This window comes from Haematobia irritans, chromosome 3 (assembly GCF_050003625.1).
Source record: "Haematobia irritans isolate KBUSLIRL chromosome 3, ASM5000362v1, whole genome shotgun sequence".
Lineage (NCBI taxonomy): Eukaryota > Metazoa > Arthropoda > Insecta > Diptera > Muscidae > Haematobia > Haematobia irritans.
In genome coordinates this window covers 40,277,074-40,302,698 of record NC_134399.1, presented here as the reverse complement: position 1 = coordinate 40,302,698, position 25,625 = coordinate 40,277,074, and the positions used below count along the sequence as shown (strand labels likewise).

General features: G+C 33.9%; 1 protein-coding gene across 2 annotated transcripts in view; it reads left to right on the top strand.

Annotated features, from left to right (window-relative positions):
* The window catches only part of kek5 (leucine-rich repeat, immunoglobulin-like domain-containing kekkon 5 protein), a 524,846-nt gene that overhangs the window by 227,557 nt on the left and 271,664 nt on the right, over nt 1-25,625 (top strand). For both annotated transcript variants that reach the window (XM_075300232.1, XM_075300233.1), the window contains one exon: nt 5,963-6,051. The gene's annotated coding sequence lies outside the window, so the exon portion shown is untranslated. The remainder of the gene's footprint in view (nt 1-5,962; nt 6,052-25,625) is intronic.

Here is a 25,625-nt window from a genome sequence, read left to right as displayed (position 1 = left end):
TTGTAAATAAATAAATAATAATAAAATAAATAATTGATACAATAATAATTGATATAAAAAAAAATAATTGAGTTTTGATATCAAAATCAATTGAATTTTTAATTGAGAGTTAATTCAATGTGCCGAAGAAATCAAATGTATTTATATATTAATTAATTATGTGTGTTGAAGCAAGTTCAACAATAAAGATGAAAGTCACTGCATTAGCTTAAATGGTTTCGCACCAATATTTTTCTATTTTTCTTATATTATTTTAAGTAAAGTTAAGTAAAGAAGCTGAAGAGAAGTAGGTCACTTGGGCCTAATAAATTATTGAAGTTGAAAACACAACGTATTTTTACTTAGAAAGGCTCAGGTGATGCGCCTCGCCATAGATCAATTATCCTGGATCAATAGGCGTTTGTACAATGTGATTGTGAAGGAAATGGCAAAAAAACTTGTTTTCTGCGACCCATGCAATCCTGCTTTGAAGAAATAAATTCGTAGCCACAAATTTGTAATTTTTGTAAATATAAATTAATAATTATTTGACATTATTATAAATTCAATAAAATATTTTTAAATTGAAAAGAACAAGATTTAAACATATATTTGCTTTTTTCAATTTTTTTTTTTTTGGTGAATTTCTAAAAATAAATTGGTTACCAATAGTTAAAATAATTCAATGTTGTTTTTAAACTCCAGTGTAATCATTGCCACAGTATATGGTTGTTGCTAGCTTTGCGAATTTCCGCTTCATCTGACACACAAACACTATCACCTCCTTCCTAGTGTTTGGTTTGGTTGGCTTTTGTTATGTGGAAAAATTGGTGAGATTTTTTGTCGCAAATTTTTCAACGTTTATCGTTGCCATTCATCGGAAATCCATTTATCATTAACGTTCATATAAGCTTTTCAATAACCATTGATTTTTAGTGTTTTGCACATTTCATTGCATTTGTGTGAAACACGTTTGCTTCGTTTGTTTTTTTTTTCACACAGTTCAGTCCACTTCATTCCTCCGTTAGGGCTCATTGAGTCGTATTGATTTTAATTTGCTTCAAGTCCGCCATAAAAGTATTAAAAGAGTGGAGAGGAGGTAACTGAAGATGACTATAAATTGCTTTATATGTGGGAGTTTTTTTTAGTATTCTTTAGATTTTATTGAAACTATTATACGAAGCCGAAAAATTCAATTAACCTTTTGACATGTTTATACGATAACACTAGTTTACACTGAAAATGTACACTGGCTGAGAGTCGACTTTTCTTATGTATTTTGATCTGGTGAATTCGAAAAAAAATGTTTAAAAATTTTTTAAGAAAGGGTTTTAGAGATATTCCGTTATTTTTAGTTTTTCGCTCTTTTTTATTTTTTAAGAAATGGTTCTAGAGATATTCCGTTATTTTTAGTTTTTCGCTCTTTTTTAGTTTTTCCCTCTTTTTTCACTAAACAAATTATATCTCGAGTTAGAAATGTACGACTATATCGTTGTTGGTACTTAAATGAAAAATACATTTCTCAGTGGCCAAGAGTCATTTATGTGTGGGTGAGTTGCTCATATTTGCATGATTTGACATCGGATTTGTTCACCCAATTGCTTATAACTTTGTCATTTTTCGGTCCTTTTTCTTCTAGTTGGTCGATAGAGTATCATCTATACGACCATGAAGATAAAGGTTTTCAAGGGTTTGTACTTTTCCGGCGGAAAAGGATCACTGTAAAACATGATTTTTTTTTAGAAAATTTACCTATTTGCATATTTGAACCATTATTCGATTATTCGTCATCTTAATACCTTTCATTTAGATACCAACAACGATATAATCGGACATTTCTAACTCGAGATATAATTTGTTTAGTGTAAAAAAGAACGAAAAACTAAAAATAACGGGATATCTCAAAAATTGTTTCATAAAAAATTTTTTAAACATTTTTTTTCGACTTCAGCAGATCAAAATACATAAGAAAAGTTGCCTCCCATCAAGTGTAAATGATTTTTTTGTAAACTAGTGTAATTGAAGATTTTAACAAAAATGGAATAAGTTGCACTGCCGAGTTATTAACGGCCGATAATATTTCTTACATTACTCGTTGTATTCCAATATGTCTGGGAAGGAGAACTTACAAAAAGAGATATATCAAACCGCATGATTTTATAGGCCATGGCTATTTTACATTCTAATTTTTCAAAATGTCAAAATTGGTCGTTATTATTTTCTCTGTTTGCTGCAGAGACTATATCGCTAAAGTTTTCACCTGTTTTACTGTGCCGTTCATTTTTATTTTAGCAGACATTGGCATGCAAATCCCTGTTAATAAAATACCCGGAAGCACAATTGAAATCTAGACTATGAGAAAGAAAAAAGGGAACAACATCGAATTGATAACAATTATTGAACAATCATTCGACAATGTTGCAAACAAGAAGTTCTCTCTCTCTCTCTCTCTATCTTTCTTATGCTCTCAAATTTCCCCTTTGATTCTACTCTGTTGTTTGCTTCGGTAATTCAAAAAAGCATGAAGAAATGTTAGCGTTTTTTTCCTTCTCCATCGTAAACTTAACATGGCAACAAGCATTACCATTGATTGCTCCCTTGTCAGATAAAAGAAGAAATGACTGAACGGTTGAATGCCTTTAGGAAACTAACGAACAAAACATCCAGAAATTGTCGGCTATATGAGTATAAAACGCTCTTAACCTATAAAGTTCAAGTCAATTCATTTTTTTTTTGGATGAAGCTGAGGATGATACAGAGGCGATGATGGTGAAGTAATGATTATGACGTTGATGATTACATATAGATGAGTAAAGTATGTAAAAGGTCAACAGAGTTACATCAAATACAACAAAAACAACTGCAACACTGGTGGCCGCGTCTATAGGCGTTAACAACGATTACTACAACAAGTGTATAATGGTAAACATATTTTTTCTGTTTACTTTTTGTTCTCATTTTTTCTTTGTTTTTTGCCTAGAGGTCAATTGGGCTTAATTGGAGAGTACATAGGAGAGGTGGATCATATCAATGTTTTGTGTGCCTATTGCTATCATGTACATATGTATGTATGTGTGAGCAGTACACATGTTTATATACAGATATGTTTTACAAGTTCCCACACACGTTTACCCATACTTGGGGATTTCTAGAAGAGCTTAGTGATGAGAAAAGGTGGAGTAACTGTTGTTTCTATGCCTACAAAAATCACTTAATCTATTTGGAGAGGGATTTCTCCAAACAATATGTAGACGATTTTCAAAAGAATTTCGAGATACCTTACGGACTTATTTTTCTTTGATAACAGCTAACAGCTTCAATTTAAAATATCAATTACCGAAAACAATGGAATAAAAAGAAAATATCTTATTAATGCTCTTAGACATTTTTTAATATCCCAAAAAGTGAACAAGTGAATAAAACAGAAAGTCGGGTGAGTGCGACAATATCATATTCGAAAGCACCCCTACAGAATAAGCAAACCTAAGCAATTGAGAGGTATTATAAAATTGTGCCTATTGCTTGGCGTTTTTATACAATACAGAGTGGCTGATATGTAATGCAGCAGAGTAAAGCAGTATATTTTATTGTTCAGAAGCAACATTAAATTTTAAGATCAAGTTAGATTTGTTCGAGTTGGCTTCCTTTGGTACGAATTATGGCTTTTAAACGGCCGGCAAGGCCATCACACGTTGCAAAAAGGTTGTCCTGCGCTATTTTGACCCATCCCCGTCTTGAGATGATCGACATTTTGGTATTTTTAGTGCCAATCGTTTTCTCCGAAATTCTTCACACTAAAAAAACAGTGGACCCACCAGGAAGACAACTTTCGGTTCATTTTAGAAAATTTTGAATATTTTTAGAAATTTTTAACTAAACAGTATTACAAACGCTGGCATCACGCCCATATCATAAAAATAAGTAAATATTTTTCGACAAATTCAAGAAAATTTATTAGACATAATTACATACATGGTCACCACCTTAAAATAACATTTTGCTCTTAAAACATGTTTGAGTTGATCGTATTCCTTCTCTGGGTGTAGCAAGTCGCCACTGGTAATTTATTGTAGTTGGAATTTTCTAAAATAAACCTGCATTTTTATTTTAATATAGAAGGTATGAATCAATTTTGGAAATAAGGTCAAATATTTTTTATAGTTTTTTAGTTTGCAAACATTTAAAAAAATGGGATATAATATTTGCCATTGAATGTGTAAGTGTGGGTGAGCTTATTGACATTTTTAATGAAATCCTTCGTATGGATTCTCTATTTGCTTCGCATAGAAACAATGTAAGGTAATATTTGTTCTGAATTCATGTGCAATATGTAAACGTTTGTAAAGGATATTTACTCATACATGTGTTACGGTTATACACAAACACACACACACATACATGCACATATTTTATATGAGAAGCAATTGTTAATTTTATTCATTCATTGTATGTTGTGACTTACAAAAGAAATATTTGTGCAATGTTTCAAAATGGAATTCAAATTTATTTGGTCTCCCTCCGTTTGTGACCCGAATGAAAGAATTTTTTTGAAGAGAAAAAAAAAAAAACAGAGATTCCATAAAAATGTTTATGAAAGAAATACAAATAAAATTTTACATATTTGCAAGATTGGACAAATATTTGTCTTAACCAAATTGAAGAGTAATAAAAATGGTTTAATATAATTTTTTTTTGTATAAAATGTTAAATAACAAATAAAGTAAAATTTCTAAAGAATTTTATAACCAAAGGGAATTTTTACATTTGTATTGTTTCCTAGTTTATGGCCTATTATCTAGGATCATTATTTAATAAAAACACCTTTATCTCTTACAAATAAAATTGACTATGTCTTTAATTTAATGATAATCATAACAATTTAATAATAAATTTTCATTCAATCGCAATCTCAAGTAAATCTCGAAACTCTACTCCATGGTTTGTCACATTGTGATAATAGCTGTGTGTTTTTTTTTTTTTATGGGGTGCATTCATTTTTTACGAGTGCCTTTGATAATGGGCAACTGTTAAGATTCGAGTTTATTACTCTTGATGTCCATCAATTTTAAAATGGTTTTTCAATTGCCCTGCATTCATAGTGGATGCAGTGGTGTTTTCCTATGGAGTTGCAATAAGCATTGGCCTGCATCCTATATACACAGAGAAATGTTGAAATACTGCACTGAAAGCAGAGTTGAGGAACGAAATTTTACACAAACAATTTTTTTTTGACGCTAGAATATTTTTTTAACACACAGAAAAAAATTTCACGAAAATTTTTCCAATTAAAATTTTAATTGAATTTTAAAAAATATTCAATTAAAAATTTTATTCCTTCAACAAATTTTTTAATTGAAACAAAAATCAATCACAAAAATTAATAGTGTCAATTAATTATTTAATTGACCTTCAATTAATTTTTTAATTGAAACTATCATTTCTGTGATTGAAGACATTTGAATTAAAAAAATTAATTGGATCAATTAATTTCATGATTGAACCAAAAAAAAAAAATATTTTTTTGTGTGTAGTAACTAAAAAGAATAGAGCCAAATCGTGGCGTTTATGATTAATTTAAAGTTTTTTGCTCTTAAAGAATATCCCAGCAAAAAATTTTGGAAGTTCTTCTAAAGGCACAATTGTAAAAGCACTTCCACAAATATTTTATTTTTTTTTTCTTCAAGTGTATTTAAATGGGTATTTTACCATCAACTGAGGCCCAAATAGCACTGACTTGCAATTGCTTTAAATTAAAGTAAATTAATATTTATGAAAAGGGGCCCAATGATGAGTTATTGCTCGCTGTACTATGACTCCTTACTGCTTCATCCAAGTACCTTAAAACTTCCATGGGTAACTGCTGCATTTATTAATGTCATTTTTTAATAAATAAAAAAATAGTATTTTATTAATAATATTGCATTTTACTCTTCTAGCAATCACATATTCACTTTCATTTTTTTTTGCTCTCCGTTTGTTGCAGATAACTTGCAGATGTCACCACTTTGGTTTTTATTGCATTGAACAAAGTTTTTATTCGTGTGTTTGTGTTTTTTTTTTTCATTTTTACATGTAAGTATGAAAGTATCTTCTTCATTACACGTTAGTTGATAAAATTTACATTCAAAAATATATTCACTTCTACGTATACAGTTGTCTGTTCATATATAAAGTAAATTTTGTAATAAAAATTCCATATGCACATTTGGTGCCAAAAAGGGTGTGCAATTTTTGGAATGGTGCAAAATGGAAGGTGGTTTAAAGTGGAGAGGATATACTAGAATTTCCTCAATGGATGCTAACGTTAAGGGAAAAACCGGCTACGAGAATGCACGCAAAAAAATAATTCTTTCCTCCCAAACGAAATTTTGACAAACAAAGTTGGTTTCTCATTTGCTTTTCGCTGTAAGGAAGTGTATTTGGAAGAAAAGTATATACTTTTTGTGATAAACGTTATTCTTTTCCAGGATGTAAAAACAATTTCATAAAGACAAACTCAAAAAAAAATTTTTCTGGCTAATTGCATTTTCCCTCACATCTTTCTCACTTCCACGAAGTTTTTTTAGTTCTTAGCACCTTTTTCTGTAATACAAACAATGTAGAAGAAATTATACGATTTTATAAATTTAAAAATTTTTTTTACCTTTCGCCTGGACGGAGAATCGAACCGCGGACCATACAATTTGTAAGCCAACACACTATCCACTGAGCTATGTAGCCGTTATTGTCATCAATAGACAATTACCCATATAAGTTATATTTATATAGTATAGCTTGCGGCGCCCACGAGACGATTAAACAAAGTTTATTTAACAGAAAAATACATTTAGTTGGGTATCGTGGAGAAGTGGTTGCTACGTCCGACTTGCATGCCAAGGGTCGTGGGTTCGATCCCTGCTTCGACCAAAGTTTTTTTTTTTACATATATTCCAGATATGGTCGGAAGATTCCGAAAAAATGTTCAACATTACATTCTACTATATTAACTTTTTACTATGAACTGTAAAATGTAACTTATTAAAGACCTTAAGTCAGAAAAGAACAGTGTTTGATATAAACGAAATGGACTGTGTTGTTGGTTCAAAAATAACTTTTTTTATTGAAAAAATAAAAATTTTTTAACAAGCGAATTTTTTGGTGATAAAAGTGTTTACTTTTCGAAGCAATTCAAAAAAACTCTAACAAAAGAAAAACGTTTTCGGTACACGTTTTCCAAACGTTTGTTTTCTTTGCGTGTAGAGAGCCAGAATTGAAATATGGGGGTCGCTTATATGTGGGCTATATACAATTATGAACTTGATATGGACCAATGTTTGTGTGATTGGGAATCGATTTATCTGAGGGCTATATATAACTATAGACCGATATGGACCTAGTTAGGCATGGTTGTTAACGGCCATATACTAGCACAATGTACCAATTTGCAACTGACTCGGATGAAATTTGCTCCTCCAAGTGGCTCCAAAACCAAATCTCGGGATCAATTTATATGGGGGCTATATATGATTATGGACTGATATGGATCACTTTTGTCATGGTTGTTAAATCTCATATACTACCACCACGTACCAAATTTCAAATCCGGGGGTCAAATCTGGGGATCGGTTTATATGGGGGCTATATATAATTATGGTCCGATGTGGACCAATTTTTGCGTGGTCATTACAGACCATATACTAACACCATGTACCAAATTTCAGCCGGATTGAATGAAATTTGCTTCTTTTAGAGTCTCCGAAAGCCAAATCGGGGGATCGCTTTATATGGGGGCTATATATAATTATGGACCGATGTGGACCAATTTTTGCATGGTTGTTAGATATCATATACTGACACCATGTACCTAATTTCAACCGGATCGGATGAAATTTGCTTCTTCTAGAGTCTCCGAAAGCCAAATCGGGGGATCGGTTTATATGGGGGCTATATATAATTATGGACCGATGTGGACCAATTTTTGCATGGTTGTTAGAGACCATATACTAACACCATGTACAAAATTTCAGCCGGATCGGATGAAATTTGCTTCTCTTAGAGGATCGGCAAGTCAAATTTGGGGGTCCGTTTATATGGGGGCTATACGTAAAAGTAGACCGATATGGCCCATTTGCAATACCATCCGACCTACATCAATAACAACTACTTGTGCCAAGTTTCAAGTCGTTAGCGTGTTTCGTTCGGAAGTTAGCGTGATTTCAACAGACGGACGGACGGACATGCTCAGATCGACTCAGAATTTCACCACGACCCAGAATATATATACTTTATGGGGTCTTAGAGCAATATTTCGAGGTGTTACAAACGGAATGACAAAGTTAATATACCCCCATCCTATGGTGGAGGGTATAACAAATAGACGTCTGTTGCACCGTTGCCCTCACTTTCTTTGACACTTTTGTGTTTCTAAATGCAACAATTTTTAAAATGTGTGTGCCATAGTGTGCCACTGTTTATCTTGTTAATTTTAATTTTAATTTTAATTAAGAACAGTGAAACCCCTTAGAAGTGGACGCTCACAGTTGCCTGAATTTTGTAAATATTTCGGAAGTGTCCCTTTATGGGAGGTTAATATCCCAGTAAAAAATTGAGCACTATTTCAGCAGGATTGTAAGGGAGAGAGCCAGTACCAACTGCTTACAAAACAACCGAATCAGCGCTGATTTTTGTGGGCGATGTCCCGATTTAGAGCATCTTCTACATAGCGCTGATATAATTGCTCATTTTAATAGAAATATTGCTCACAAGTGATATATAATCTTGAGCATAGCATGTTGGCGTGAAGGAAAACAGCACTACCTTTCATGCATGTATACTGCATGAATTGGTTGCAATAACATAAACGAATGATCATAAACTAGTTTTGTTACTCGTATACGTTATTGCCACCGATTCATGCAGTGTATAGACACTGCCTACTGCCTATAGCGAAAAGCGCAACTAATCTCTTACTGCTGAAGTATTTTTTGCTGGGATAGCAAACGTTTCGCGAAAAGTTTTCCACTTTTGATAGGTGTCCGCTTTTCAGAGTGTCCAAGTTTGTGAGGTTTCACTGTACTGTAATGATGAGCACGTTTTCCTTCTCAAACCATGGTGTTATCAAGCCAACAATTGTGACGCCGGAAAATATGCAAGGGAATTTTTCGGTAGTATGTTAGCTACACCGTATTCTTCCATGAACTGTTTTTAAAAAAAAATTGATTTTCGATTAAATAGAAATAAAATTATTGCTTGGTTTATTTATAAATAACTTCAATTTCATATTGTCAAAGAAAAAATTATTAAATAGTTTTAATTCGTTTTTTCTTCTTCATAAAATAAGTGTGCATTTTTTGTGCTAATTTTTCTAAATGGTCACTTTTTCTAAATATTATTACAAGTGAAATGTTTGCCCCACATTTTAGAAATTCTCAAAGGTAAAGCTGTTTCCCTAATCTTCCGATTTGTTTTTTGATTATTTTTGATGGGAAATATCAACATAAACCACGAAGCAAAAACGGTGTTACCGTTGTGCCACTTTAGTGGCAAATTTGCCACTTTTTTCGGGCGATGATACTTTTGTGCCACTTAGTGGCATACTTTTTATACTTTTGTGCAACATTTTTGCAATATTTTGATCTCAAATCGCTATGAAATTTTTTACAATGGTTGGTTTTTAACAAATAATCTAGTTTTCGAATCACATAATATATTTATGAGCAATTTTTCCGTTTTTACCATGATGTGTTAAGTTGACACGTACACCACCTAAAAGTATGCAACGCTTTTTTATATCAGATAAACCGAATTAATTTCCGGAATATTAAGTTTCATAAAATGGTTTTCCATAAAATGCAGATGAAATGATTGTTTAGTTAGTGCGGATCTAAATTGAAAAGTTTTCAGAGTTCTATAAAAAAGCGGTTTTCATTGTTACTTTTTCTATATGAAAAAAATGTGCTCATTTTTAAAAAATGAGTGTGCCACTTTTTATGGTTAATGACACTTTTTGTGCCACTTTTCAGAAATTCTCAACGATAAGGCTAGCTTGAGTCTTAGGACAAGCCATTGTAAATTCCAATGCTTCTTATGTAATTTCGCCTCCCTACGAGATCCAAAAAGAGCATTTTCATTACATCCCCCTAGATGTGCTTAAAAGTCAACAATAACACCATTCTCAATTATGGTCATTCTAATTTCTCTATTAATTTCAAATTTTACACCATGAATATAGGATTAAATAACCACCATAAGGGTCCTCAGAGCGTAAAGAGGACAGCATTTAAAATTCTCTAGCATATGTGAGACCAAACGGGGAGCTTGTCCATGAGGTTAACCCCCATTAAATGCCAGCATAAGTTTCATTATTAATTTTGCTCCTTTGGTAAAATGTCACAGTTATCATCGTTGTGATATGATGATACCATTTTTTCGTCATTCATCACATGTCCTCTTTAACGCATATGAAAGCTCCATACATCCAATGCAATTTCCATTTGAAATGATGGCTTTACAGGTTGAGTTTCCACATGAACCCCATGTAGGATTACCAATATCCTAGAGTCCCATAAATGTGGAAGATTGCAAGTTAGGGATACAGGTTTGTGGGGGGTTTTTCCTGTATCAGACCAAGTTGAACAGTTTTTATTTTTTAATTTTTTACCCCCTGAATTTTATTTTTTGCTCTCCAGCTAGTGTCAGTTGCTGGCCCCGAGATCCAGGAAAAACTTCATAAATTTACAGAGATGACATTTGTTAGCATCAATGTAAACTTTTTAATGACAACTTTTTCTTTTAATTGCTCCTGTGTAAATTGGTGGCTAAAGGCAATGCTACCGTTTCACCATTGTCCAATTTGAGGCTGGGCGTTTTTATTTTCTCCTCTCGTTTCAGTTATTTGCTATACCAATAAAATGACACCTACGGCATCGAGCATGTACATGCATATTTTAACTAGACAGCCATATTTCATGGTTCATTGTCGTCCAGAGCAATGAAATATTTTAAACTACGTACGTAGTGATTTTTCCAAAAAGTCCTTTTTGTTTTGGCAAAAAGGTGGGTATTTATTTATAGCCAGGCCATGTTCAATATTTCGTTTGGGGCCATTGGTGATCTGTCCAAACTGTTTTATGCTCATATTAAAATATTGCGTTTTTTTGTTTGTAATTTGCCATCCATGGCATTGTTTTTGCAAAAGTTATGAATGCCAGTTTTTATATAGCCTATATCCTTTTGGTTTTTGTTTTGGTTTTTTTGATTGAAATCCTTTGTCCGTCCCATGAAATTCAAGTAACATGTTGGCAATGACATTTGAGTGATTTTTTCTCTGTCTCACTTCTATTATTGTTAATAAAATATGGTATTTATTGCAAAAAGTTGATTAACTTGTCATAAACATATTGCCTAAAAGAGTGTAAATAGAGCCAAAGGCTATTCTGGAAATATTTCATGAAACGCGAATACCTTTTAGCAATGAAAAAGCCTGTGGGGGGGAAAACAAACAAAAAGTAGCTCTGAAGTAGGAATTGTAATGAAACTCAAATGTGAATCAGATCGACTTCTTCCATTTTTGGAAAAGTCGATTTTTCAGCATTTTAAAAATTTGCTAAAATAAACTTTCAACTTTCTAGCAGAAATGCCCATAAGGTTCACATTGCTCGAAAAAAAAAATACAAGAGCCTTTTTTTTCGAATTAGATTTCAATCTTTGGAGTTTGTTTGTGGAGTGTAGTTTTAAGTAAGACTTCAATTAATGTAACACTCAATTTTTCTCTATTTCATTCAAAATTATCCTTTGAGATTTTCAGTTAGGAGAAGAAATCCATTTTACCTAATATAGAAAAAATGACCACTAGAAAACCTCGCAGCAAACAAAGCTGTGTCAAAATTGACACAGAAGCGAATTAAGGCGTAACCCGAATTCATTGTTTTGGATGTGATTTTTAATGGACTTTATAATATTATGCCAAAAAAATAATAATTTTTATAATTGGTTATCATTTTTAATACATTCGAATGCTGGTCTGAAACGTTTGACCTCAAATATTTTTAAGAATGGATTTTTTTTAGAATGGATTTAGAATTTTTGGACAAAATTTGAAGAATATGTACCATTTTATTAATTCTTAAAAGTATGAAAAAAGCGACTTATAAACAAGTATATACGGCCGTAAGTTCGGCCAGGCCGAAGCTTATGTACCCTCCATCATGGATTGCGTAGAAACTTCTTCTAAACACTGCCATCCACAATCGAATTACTTAAGTTGCGGTAACACTTGCCGATGGCAAGGTATCTTAAAACCTCCTAACACCATCTTCTAAATTGTATGTAAGTCCATACGTGGTATATATTAAATCAAAAAAGATCGATCCAATACGTATATAATTCAGTTTGACAAAGTAGACATAAAATTTTGACAAAATTTTCTTCAGAAATAAAATTTTAACAAAATTTTCTATAGAAATAAAATTTTCACAAAATTTTCTATAGAAATAAAAATTTTGACAAAATTTTCTATAGAAAGAAAATTTTGACAAAAATTTCTACAGAAATAAAATTTTAACAAAATTTTCTATAGAAATAAACTTTTGACAAAATTTTCTATAGAAATCAAATTTTGGTAGATTATTTTTGGCTCTAGTGGCAACCATGATTATGAACCGATATGGACCAATTTTTGTATGATTGGACCAATTTTGGTATGGTTGTTAGCGATCATAAAGGGTGATACGGTCAAAATTTGGTCAAGGGAAAACGCGTGTAAATCGGTGAAATCGTTTATTTAAAAAATCAAATTAAATTTCTTTTTCAAGTTCAATTAGTATAAAATTCAGGAAAAATATTCAGTTAGGCTGTCGCTTTTCCAAATCCGAATTGCCGGGCCTCACGCTTGACACCTGCCATCAGATTTTGTACAGCCACCTTGTCCACCTTCTTCGCCGCAGAAAGCCAGTTTGCCTTGAACTGCTGCTCGTCCTTAGCAGTTTGTTTTGCCTTCTTTAAGTTCCGCTTGACAATAGCCCAGTATTTCTCAATTGGGCGGAGCTCTGGCGTGTTGGGAGGGTTCTTGTCCTTGGGAACCACCTGCACGTTGTTGGCGGCGTACCACTCCATGGCCTTTTTACCGTAATGGCAAGATGCCAAATCCGGCCAAAACAGTACGGAACAACCGTGTTTCTTCAGGAAAGGCAGCAGACGTTTATTCAAACGCTCTTTCACGTAAATTTCTTGGTTGACAGCCCCGGAAGCTATGAAAATGCTGCTTTTCAAGCCACAGGTACAGATGGCTTGTCAAACCAGATATTTCTTTGCGAACTTTGACAGTTTTATCTGCTTGAAAATATCTGCTACCTTTCGCCTTCCTTTTGCCGTATAAAACTCCTGTCCCGGAAGCTGCTTGTAGTCGCAGTCAAACTTCGTCAGCATCGTCGTGTACAGCCTCCGGGATCGCGCTTTGGCCGTCGTATTTTGTTTATCATCGCGATTTGGAGTCACTACATTCTTGTAAGTCGATAGTCCGGCTCGTTTTTTGGCTCGATGCACGGTTGTAGACGATACACCCAGCTTATTTGCGGTATCTCGGAGAGAGAGAGGTTAGGGTTTCGCTTGAAACTACCGGCAACTCTCTTTGTCGTCTCAGCGGCTTCCGGTTTTTGATTTACCCCCGATCCAGACTTCCTGGCTGTCGACAAACGGTCCCCAAACGGTTGTAACGGTTGATTTGGCAACTTTTAGCGATTTTGCCAGCTTTGCGTGCGAGTAGCTCGGATTTTCGCGATGCGCGAGCAAACTTTTGATACGCTGCTCTTCTTGGTTGGACGGCATTTTGACAACTGAAGAGTGAATTCCAAAATCAAAATAGGAGCAACATTCTACACACACACACCTTCAAAATGAGGGGTGTTCAGGTTTTTTTAAATGCAAAATTGAAAGAAATACCTCAAGTTTATATTGACCAAATTTTGACCGTATCCCCCTTTATACTAACACCACGTTCCTAATTTGAACCGGATCGGATGAATTTTGCTCCTCCAAGAAGCTCCGGAGGTCAAATCTGGAGAACGTTTTATATGCGGGCTATATATAATTATGGACCGATATGGACCAATTCTGGCACGGTTGTTAAAGATCATATACTAACACCATGTTCCAAATTACAACCGGATTGGATGAAATTTGCTTCTCTTGGAGACTTCGCAAGCCAAATCTGGGGATCGGTTTATATGGGGGCTATATATAATTATGGACCGATGTGGGCCAATTTTGGCATGGTTGTTAGAGACCATATACCAATATCATGTACCAAATTTCAGGCGGATCGGATGAAATTTGCTTCTCTTTGAGGCTCCGCAACCCAAATCTGGGGATCGGTTTATAAGGGCGCTTTATATAATTATAGACCGATGTGGACCAATTTTTGCATGATTCTTAGAGGCCATATACCAACACCATGTACCAAATTTCAGCCGGATCGGATAAAATATGCTTCTGTTAGAGGCTCCACAAGCCAAATCTGAGGGTCCCTTTATATGGGGGCTATACGTAAAAGTTGACCGATATGGCCCATTTTCAATACCATCCGACCTACATCGATAACAACTACTTGTGCCAAATTTCAAGTCGATAGCTTGTTTCGTTCGGAAGTTAGCGTGATTTCAACAGACGGACGGACGGACATGCTTAGATCGACTCAGAATTTCACCACGACCCAGAATATATATACTTTATGGGTTCTTAGAGCAATATTTCGATGTGTTACAAACGGAATGACAAAGTTAATATACCCCCATCCTATGATGGAGGGTATAAAAAATTGAATTAAAATGACTTCCTGTGTAGTTAAAATAAAGAACATCTTTGGGAAGACATTTTTGGAAGTGCTTTTAAAATTGCACCTTTAGAAGAAATTCCATTTTTTTTTTGCTGAAATACTGATATAACAAGTAACAATTTTGCCGCTAAAGGTGAGTACTATGTTCGAGTTTTTCACCAAAACACTAAATTAAAAGTACAAATATATTTATGAAGACGATTTTATTTTGATCAAGCCTTACCAAATAATGGATGGAAAAGATCCAAAGATACAATTTTATATTTCTAAATTAATTAATTAATTAAAGCGGTAGAACGGTTTCACTGGTTATAGCAATTGGCTTTTGCGGGGTGAATTTAATATGAAAATTCTGTCGATAAGGCGAGTCCATTTAATTTTTAAACTGATTATGTTTTAGTGGAAAAATTTACATTGTTTAATATTGGCATTGTGTGAGTAGTAGTTTTTGGCTTGGGTTTCACTTTTGTTATGCAGGCATGGAGAAATATAGTTTGAGAGTCACTTAGAAAGAGTTAAAAGAGATTGAATCAGAACAATGAGAATAAAATAAATGTATTTTTAATGCATATGTCGATGAGGAGAGTGTAGTGAGGGTTCCAGATGTTAAAAATCAGGTCAAGTCGTTTATAACAATTTCGGCAAGTAAAGCATATTTAGAGAAAAACATTATTTTCTTTAATTGGTATTGCAATAGTGATCTAATTTTCTATGCGCAATGGAGTTTGGTGTATGCGTTCTGTAGTCAAACAACATCACTGTTAATTCACTTGAGACGTCCACAGTATCAGTGTATTTTTCTCTGTTAACATAACAAATGTTACTCACTCTCACATATGACACATGAGGGAATTTTCATGTGTCTCCTAACAACTTCGAATCGCGCTCATGTTCTCTCCCCTAATCAATGCATACATATGAAATCAATTTAATATAACATAAAAATTGAAATTTCATTTTAGTGTATGCAAATGGATAATGAGTAATTTATAAAATATTGTACATATATTTTGTGGACATTATCTGGGAATGGTAATGCAACCTGCAATACCAAATCGTTGCTCTCTTGCTATTTATGATGCAATTGCTGGCTTGTCTATACCTCATAACCAGCCGCAGCCATCATAATTGTATGGACTTTACCTCCTTGTTTGCTAAAGGATATGTGGACAAACATTGGAAAATTTAATATGAAAATAGCAAAAGCATAAATTCAGAAGAGATAAGAAGAAAATGTTGGGAAGGTTGGTGGAACAGACAGAACAAACAATTTAAAATGTGCATATTTTATTCCCGGTCGATGAGGTAAATCTTTGCATAACAGACACCAGGAAAATACCAAAGCTATCAGCATCCTGGCCTGAAATCCAATGTATGTTTGTGTGCGTGTGTCTGTGTTTGGGCACATCAGTATCGGTGGATTCTTAACCGCATTGTGTGTTCGCCTGTGGGATATTATGTGAAACCAATTTCCGTGAAAACTTTTTATTTTTACTCTCAATGAAAAAATCAAAATCTTTGCATTTGTTTGGGGAATTTAAGGGTGTCAAATAAAAATCTCAAAAAACGAGACAAACATTTTAATGGAAATAAAGGACACGCAATTTAATGGAAAATTAAGTCTGTTATTTTAATAATACAATTTAACTTAATATTAATCGATTTTTTTTTTTAAAATTTAAATAATTCTAAACACAATTTTTATAAGCTACGTTATAGGGAAAAAATTCGGGTTATTACAATATCCCAGACAAAAGAGCTTCCAAAGAAGTAGTTTGGATCCCCAACTTATGATCCGGAAGTAGTTCAAACTTCAATGAATGTAACATGGACTTTTCCCAGGAAACAAAGCATTGCCAAAAAGTAGTGAAATTGTTCTTTTTGGATTCGTTTTTTTTTTGGATTGAAAATGTTCTTTTTGCGCAGAAGGGATGAATTTAACATAGGCTTGTCATAGGACGGATGTCCACCATTTCTGAATTTGCATCACTTCAGTGTTTTGGATGTGAATTAAAAAATTTTGTGTTATTTTGATAAATACATAATTTTTATTCTTTTTCATGATTTTTATACATTCTAACACTCTAAAAAGTTGAAATTACCCTTTAAAAATATGAAAAAGTAAGATATACAAAATTGAATTACAAGAACTTCCTGAGTAGTTTAAATAAAGAACATCTTTGGGAGGACATTTTTGGAAGTGCTTTCAAAGTTGTGCCTTTAGAAGTACTTCCAAATTGTTTTGCTGGGTTGTGATAGGACAGAAGTACTTCGTTTTATAATCCTTGGCATTGCTTTATAAGTTGTGCCTTGGTACTTCATTTTAATATAGAAATTAAAAAAAAAAATATGATTTTTTCCACCAATTTCTTATACTTTTATATTTTATTTATATAATTTTTACAACATGAAAAACTTTTTCGCTTCGACCTGGCACCATCACAACGCACAAGTTTTCCTAGAAATAGATTTTTTCCCATATAAACTCAATAAAAAATTTTAAATTCTCGTAATTTATAAAATCTCTTCAAAAGAACTTCCATGAAAGTGAAAAAGACACAGGTTTAAATCCCCGCGGGGGTAAATATTTATTTTTATATTTTTCTTTCTTTTTTGCAACATTTAGTTGTTCAAAATTTAAATCTTGACTTTAAACCGCCAAATGGCGTATTTTCTAAGGCTGGTTCACAGTACACAGAAAAAAATTTCACAAAAAATTTTCCAATTGCAGTCTTAATTGTCTTTTAAAAAATATTCCATTAAAAATTTATTTGATTCAGCAATTTATTTTAATTGAAACAAAAATCAATCACAAAAATTAATAGTATCAATTAATTTTTTATTTGGATCAATTAATTTTTTAATTGATACCATCATTTCTGTGAAATTTAAGGCATTTAAATTAAAAAAATAAATGGATCAATTAAATTGAATCAAAAAAAAAAAAACAAGTAAGGAAAGTCTAAAGTCGGGCGGGGCCGACTATATTATACCCTGCACCACTTTGTAGATCTAAATTTTCGATACCATATCACATCCGTCAAATGTGTTGGGTGCTATATATAAAGGTTTGTCCCAAATACATACATTTAAATATCACTCGATTTGGACAGAATTTGATAGACCTTTACAAAATCTATAGACTCAAGATGTAAGTTGGCTAATGGACTAGGGTGGAGCACAATGTTAGTAAAAAAAAAATATGGGAAACATTTAAATCTGAAGCAATTTTAAGGAAACTTCGAAAAAGTTTATTTATGGTTTATCGCTCGATATATATGTATTAGAAGTTTAGGAAAATTAGAGTCATTTTTACAACTTTTCGACTAAGCAGTGGCGATTTTAGAAGGAAAATGTTAGTATTTTGACCATTTTTGTCGAAATCAGAAAAACATATATATGGGAGCTATATCTAAATCTGAACCGATGTCAACCAAATTTGGCACGCATAGCTACAATGCTAATTCTACTCCCTGTGCAAAATTTCAACAAAATTGGGCCAAAACTCTGGCTTCTGGGGCCATATAAGTCCATATCGGGCGAAAAATATATATGGAAGCTATATCTCAATCTGAACCGATTTCAATCAAGTTTGGCACACATGACTATACTACCAATTGTACTCCTTGTGCAAAATTTCAAGCTAATCGGGATAAAACTCTGGCTTCTGGGTCCATATAAGTACATATCGGGCGAAAGATATATATGGGAGCTATATCTAAATCTGAACCGATTTCTTCCAAAATCAATAGGATTCTATTCTGACCCAAATTAGGAAGATGTGCCAAATTTGAAGGCGATTGGACTTAAATTGCGACCTAGACTTTGATCACAAAAATGTGTTCACAGACAGACGGACGGACGGACAGACGGACATGGTTATATCGACTCAGGGACCCACCCTGTGCATTATTGCCAAATACACCATGCGTCTATCTCGTCTCCTTCTGGGTGTTACAAACATATGCACTAACTTATAATACCCTGTTCCACAGTGTGGCGCAGGGTATAAATATTCCATTAAAAATTTATTTGATTCAGCAATTTATTTTAATTTGAAACAAAAATCAATCACAAAAATTAATAGTATCAATTAATTTTTTAATTGATATTATCATTTCTGTGAAATTTAAGGCATTTAAATTAAAAAATTAATTGGATCGATTAATTTCGTGATTGAATAAAAAAAAATGTTGTGTATGGATAAAATTTATGGGGGATACCAGAATGTTTCTAAAAAGAAATGTTTTTGGAACAATTTCTTTTGCTGGGATACTACCTAGCAAAAAATACTTCAGCAGTAAGAGTTTAGTTGCGCTTTTTGGTATATAATAGAGTAGGCAGGGCATACACACTGCATGAATCGGTGGCAATAACGTATACGAGTAATGAAACTAGTTTATGATCATTCGTTTACGTTATTGCAACCAATTCATGCAGTATAAATGCATGAGAGCTACTGCTGTTTTCCTTCACGCCAACAATATACTCAAGATTATAATGTATCACTTCTCAGCAATATTTCTATTAAAATGAGCATTCATATCAGCGCTATGTAGAAGCTGCTCTAAATCGGGACATCGCCCACAAAAAATCAGCACTGATTCGGTTGTTTTGTAAGCAGTTGGTACTGCCTCTCTCCCTTACAACCCTGCTGAAATAGTGCTCCATTTTTTGCTGGGTATAGCCCCCAATGTAGTCAAACGAAATGGACGAAGTGAACAATATTAGTTCATAGATATCAATTCAGGCCACTTTATACCAAAGCAAAATTCCAGAGTTTAGACTTTTTTCCTCAAAAATCATATGCCGGTAGCGTTCTACTCGTATTTAAGCAATCCCCATCAGTTCTACAAAACCTTTAATTTCTCAACTGGAAACTTTTGCCATTTTCCCTGCAAATGGCAATCTAAATGAGGGGTTACTTTCTTTTTAACATAGACACATTTTTCTTATCAAACAACAGTTCTGCCTTTTGGTGCCGCCCCTTTTAGGGAACCTTCCATTTTATCTAAGGGTAAGCATTTTAAATTTTCGAGAAATATCTTTGAGCAGACGACCCAGTAGCCTAAATATAGTGTCAGCATCATTTTGCCACCAGCTCCCTTATGAGTTATGATTTCTGTTGAATATTTTGTTGTTTTGCGGTCCATTTGTTTTGAGAGGGTTTTATTTGCAATTCTATTTAGACCCGGTTAGCATATTATCTGTCAGTGTGGGTTTTTTTGGTGGGTACTACACAATTTCTATTTTTGCAAAATGAACCAGATTTTTCGGGGCAAAACAAGGAAAAAAAAAAAAAACGAATATTTATTGAATTTTAATTGCCCTCTTTCGAGGAAAGGGAATTGCATATTTCTCTCGACATTTGTTATATTAAGAGAATATTAAAGGTATGAGGCATAATAAAATTAATGGTAGTAATGATACCCTTTCGCTACGTAAAAACAAACTTTTTGGTCCCAGGGAAAAATGAGCAAAATTAATTTTGTTGTTGTTGTTGTTTTTTTAAGAAGGAACCAAAAAAGGAATTTTCTTTTTTATGTAGATTAGAACATAAATTCATAAATAAATATTTAAATAAATTGTGAATGATTATGTAATAAAGGACATTTGGCTTAGTGTTTTTTTTTTCGTCCTCTAAATGTTAGTTAAAACTAATTACAGCGTATTGAATTTACAGCTTTTTAGGCCCCGTAGTGTCATTAAAAATTCATTTACTTTACACATTTACCCTAAATGTAATCCTACTGTGATGGGGCTCTATAATGAAATCTGAAACGCTTTTTGTTTTCTCAATTAATTCAATTATAAATTCCCGCTTACCACAGATGTAACAATGGATTTATTTTAATTACTACTCACTACATTACATTGGCATGGTTGAGCTTAGTTTCACGGTACGAGTAAATTTAAATTGAATTTGTCATTACACTCTTATCTATTTCTTATAAAGGGTGATTTGTTAAGAGCTTGATAACTTTTTTTTAAAAAAGAACGCATAAAATTTGCAAAATCTCATCGGTTCTTTATTTGAAACGTTAGATTGGTCCATGACATTTACTTTTTGAAGATAATTTCATTTAAATGTTGACCGCGGCTGTGTCTTAGGTGGTCCATTCGGAAAGTCCAATTTTGGGCAACTTTTTCGAGCATTTCGGCCGGAATAGCCCGAATTTCTTCGGAAATGTTGTCTTCCAAAGCTGGAATAGTTGCTGGCTTATTTCTGTAGACTTTAGACTTGACGTAGCCCCACAAAAAATAGTCTAAAGGCGTCAAATCGCATGATCTTGGTGGCCAACTTACCGGTCCATTTCTTGAGATGAATTGTTCTCCGAAGTTTTCCCTCAAAATGGCCATAGAATCGCGAGCTGTGTGGCATGTAGCGCCATCTTGTTGAAACCACATGTCAACCAAGTTCAGTTCTTCCATTTTTGGCAACAAAAAGTTTGTTAGCATCGAACGATAGCGATCGCCATTCACCGTAACGTTGCGTCCAACAGCATCTTTGAAAAAATACGGTCCAATGATTCCACCAGCGTACAAACCACACCAAACAGTGCATTTTTCGGGATGCATGGGCAGTTCTTGAACGGCTCCTGGTTGCTCTTCACTCCAAATGCGGCAATTTTGCTTATTTACGTAGCCATTCAACCAGAAATGAGCCTCATCGCTGAACAAAATTTGTCGATAAAAAAGCGGATTTTCTGCCACTGATTTTGGTAATAAAATTCAATGATTTGCAAGCGTTGCTCGTTAGTAAGTCTATTCATGATGAAATGTCAAAGCATACTGAGCATCTTTCTCTTTGACACCATGTCTGAAATCCCACGTGATCTGTCAAATACTAATGCATGAAAATCCTAACCTCAAAAGAATCACCCTTTATTAAGGGGGTTGACAATTTTTTTTTAATATTTAAATATTTTATGATACCAATAAAACTAATGATTTTTTTATAAATTAATTCGAATTGGATTTTTAGCAATCTCACAAACACTCCTCAACAGTGTGGTATCTTAAAAAAACCTTCTGTTAAAACCTTCCAAAGTTTTTTCAACGTATGGCATTAAACTAGGTAATGTGGAATTAAACTTTGTTTGGTCCAAAATCTATAGAAGAAAAATAGGCTTACCAGTAGTAGAGTTGCATAACATACAGAACGACTCAGAATCTAATTTTGAATTGATTTAGCCATGACCGATGACCGTATGTATGGTCGTTATTAGATCCCATTGTCCTTAAATTTTGAAATTGATGTCCATAAACATGTATAATACGATTACCGATTACGAATGGTCAGTGGATATTTTCTCATAAAAGCTCCAACATGTGCCAAGTATTAGCAAGCAGTTTCAAATTAAGTTATATAGATCCCATTTACTAAAATTTACCTAAAATTGGGACAGATTTAGATATACAGAACATAACATATACCCCCCGGAATAAATCCCGTCCCGAAATCCCCGGATTTTCTGAAAGGGATTTCTCGATGGGATTTTATTACTAAATATATTTAAAAAATCCCGAACATTTCGAGATCTCGGAAAAATTCCGGGATTCCATATTTTGAAATCCCGAATCCCGGGATTTATAAAATTCGATCCCGAATGACAGCCCTGATGATAGGGATGGGGGATATGGACCAATTTTGGCATGGTTATTATCAGAGAAGATATATGCTTGAAAATACATATTACATATGCATTCTGCATATTTGGTACGTTCTTGCATATTTTGCTTTTATAAGCAAGAAATAAAAGCATATTTTTGGGTTTTTCCAAAAATAAAAGGAAACATGTCCAAATCTTCTACAAAAATTGTACTAATATTACAAAACAAAAATCTGGCAACCGTTTTAATACTCCTTTTTGAAATATGTACACCTGGCAACATTGTAAACCAGCTGATTTGCGCGTTCTTTTTTCTGTATACGTATTATTTTTGTGTGCAATTGGCATAATGCCAAAACAAAAAGAGTCTGCTGGAGAGTTCAAGTCGCGTGTTATCCAACAGTTTCCTGGTGTTTTTCGTGCCGATCGTACGGTTCTCTTTTGCACTTACTGCAATTGTTCGGTTGCCGCGACTAACATTTTTCAATATCAAACAGCATTTGGAAACGGTAAAGCATAAAGAATCTGCCGAAAAACGAAATTCAAAGAAAACACAGGCATTGGTGACGGAATACCAAGCAAAAGAACAAAACACGTTTGCTATGGACTTGTGCGAAGCGTTCCTAGAAGCAAATATATCTTTAAAAAAAGTTAGCCACCCATCCCTAAAGAAGTTTTTGGACGAGTAGACCAATGAGCCGCTGCCTTGCGAATCAACGCTTCGCCAGAGATATGTACCTTGTCTCTACGAAAAAGTTTTAAAAGATCTACAGGAAAAGGCCAAAACCGAATACATATGGATTTCTGTGGACGAAACGACGGATTCAGAACAAAGGCTTGTGATTAATTTCATTTTTGGGTATTAACGTGTGACCCTAATGAAGTGCAAAACGCTACTTATTCAACGCAGCAACAGTAGAAGCTGCCAATACCACCACTGTGGCTGCCTTCGTGAACGACAGTTTGCCTTTGCTCTGGCCAAATGGTTAGTTGGATTTAAGCTTTTTAATGTATTCAAATACAGTAGAATTCGGTTATAGCGACCGCCAAGGGACCGAAATTATGCGTCGTTATAACCGAACGTCGTTGTATCCAAATAAGTGTACACAATATTTTTAATTTTTTTTTTTATCATGTATATTCATATTTATTGAGATTGCAAATAGTTTAGAAATGTGGTTTGTTTTCTATTTACAAGAATTTCTTTTAATAATTTACTTTCAATAATTTTAACGGAACTATATACACTCTCTGATATATCAGAACCCCCAAATCCTAAATACTGTTTTAATGTGTGCACCGCACTCAAGGTTTCTGTCCTAGTTGGAATTTTGATTGGCTCATCTTTGTCATCTTGTTCAGTATCGCTGTGAGTTTCATCATTTTCTTTTGTGTTCTCCACTATTTCTCTCAATGAAGGCTCTTCTGATATCACGACGTTGTCATCGACATTTACGAACTCATCCCAGTCCTGGTTTGAACTCTAACTCATCCAAAACTGGTTTGAATATTTTTTTCTTTGTCATTTGCACCTCTGTTTGGGATAGTCGAAAACAAATTCTGTGATTCCCCGCAGTATATGTTTCTTTATTTAGTATTGGCTGACGACAAAAAATGGAATGAAAAATGAAAATTAGTACACAGAACTTACATCGTCGTTATAACCGAATGTCCATTCCAAAGCAGACGTTCAAATTGGTCGTTAAAAGCAGATGGTCGCTAAAACCGGAGTCGTTCTAAGCGAACGCTTGCGCATGTACAAACTATTAAGAACCAAACTAGCTTTGAAAATCCGTCGTTATAAACGGATGGTCGTTATAACCGAGGTCGCTATAAATGCATTCTACTGTATGAACTTTTGCGGTAATTTTATCAAGGTACTTCTTATTGTCACGGACGCTGCTGCATATATGATGGCTGCTGTTGGTGCTCTGCAAGTGTTGTATCCAAAAATGATGCACTTGACGTGCCTTTCCCATGGACTCCATAGGTTAGCAGAGTTTGTTCGTGCTCAATTTCCGCTGGTGAACAGCTTAATTTCAATTATTATATTGAAGAACTTAAATTTACTAACTAAATTTTAAAGGTCCCATCGCGACGCAATGAATTCCAACGGATGCTGCCAGGTATACCTCTGCCCCCAAGACCATGTATAACGCGTTGGTGTACCTGGCTGAATGCTGCTTTTTATTATTGCGATCATTTCCATGAGGCTAAAAGTGTTGTAGATTCGTTAAACACCGACGATGCTGAAGCCATTCGTGTTTCTAAAGAGTTGTTCTGTTCAAGCAGTTTGGTTTCTGATCTCGCTTATATAAAGCAAAATTTTTCGAACCTGACGGATGCAATTGTAAAATTTGAAACTCGAGGATTAGAGCTTAAAAAATTAATTCATATCGTAGAAGAAATACGAGCTTCTATATCTTCTTTGGAAAACAAAGATTATTCTTTAAAACTCAATGCCATTCTCCAACGAAATAAGGGGTACGAACCTCTTAAAGAAATTAATCAAATTTTACGTTTTGGTATAGATGGAAAAAAATTTCTTTTGAGAACTTGAAACGCCATCTAATAATTTATTGTAATAATAAAAACGATGAGAATTTGACTTAAATAAAAAAAATCTATATTGCACGAATTTAAAAAAACTTCAATTTTGCTTATTTTTAATGGATATTTTGCTGTTTTAAGATCATATTTAAAGCGCTTATTTTGGCTTTTATTGTGCTTGAAAATATCTTCTCTGGTTATTAGAGACCATATACTAACACCATGTACCAAATATCAGACGGATCGGATGAAATTTGCTTCTCTTAGAGGCTCCGGAGGTTAAATCTGGGGATCGGTTTATATGGGGGCTATATATAATTATGGACCGATGTGGACCAATTTTTGCATGGTTGTTAGAGACCATATACCAACACCATGTACCAAATTTCAGCCGGATCGGATGAAATTTGCTTCTCTTTTAGGCTCCGCAAGCCAAATCTGGGGATCGGTTTATATGGGGGCTATATATAATTATGGACCGATGTGGACCAATTTTTGGATGGTTGTTAGAGACCATATACCAACACCATGTACCAAATTTCAGCCGGATCGGATGAAATATGCTTCTGTTAGAGGCTCCACAAGCCAAATCTGGGGATCCCTTTATATGGGGGCTATACGTAAAAGTGGTCCGATATTTGCAATATCATCCGACCTACATCAATAACAACTAC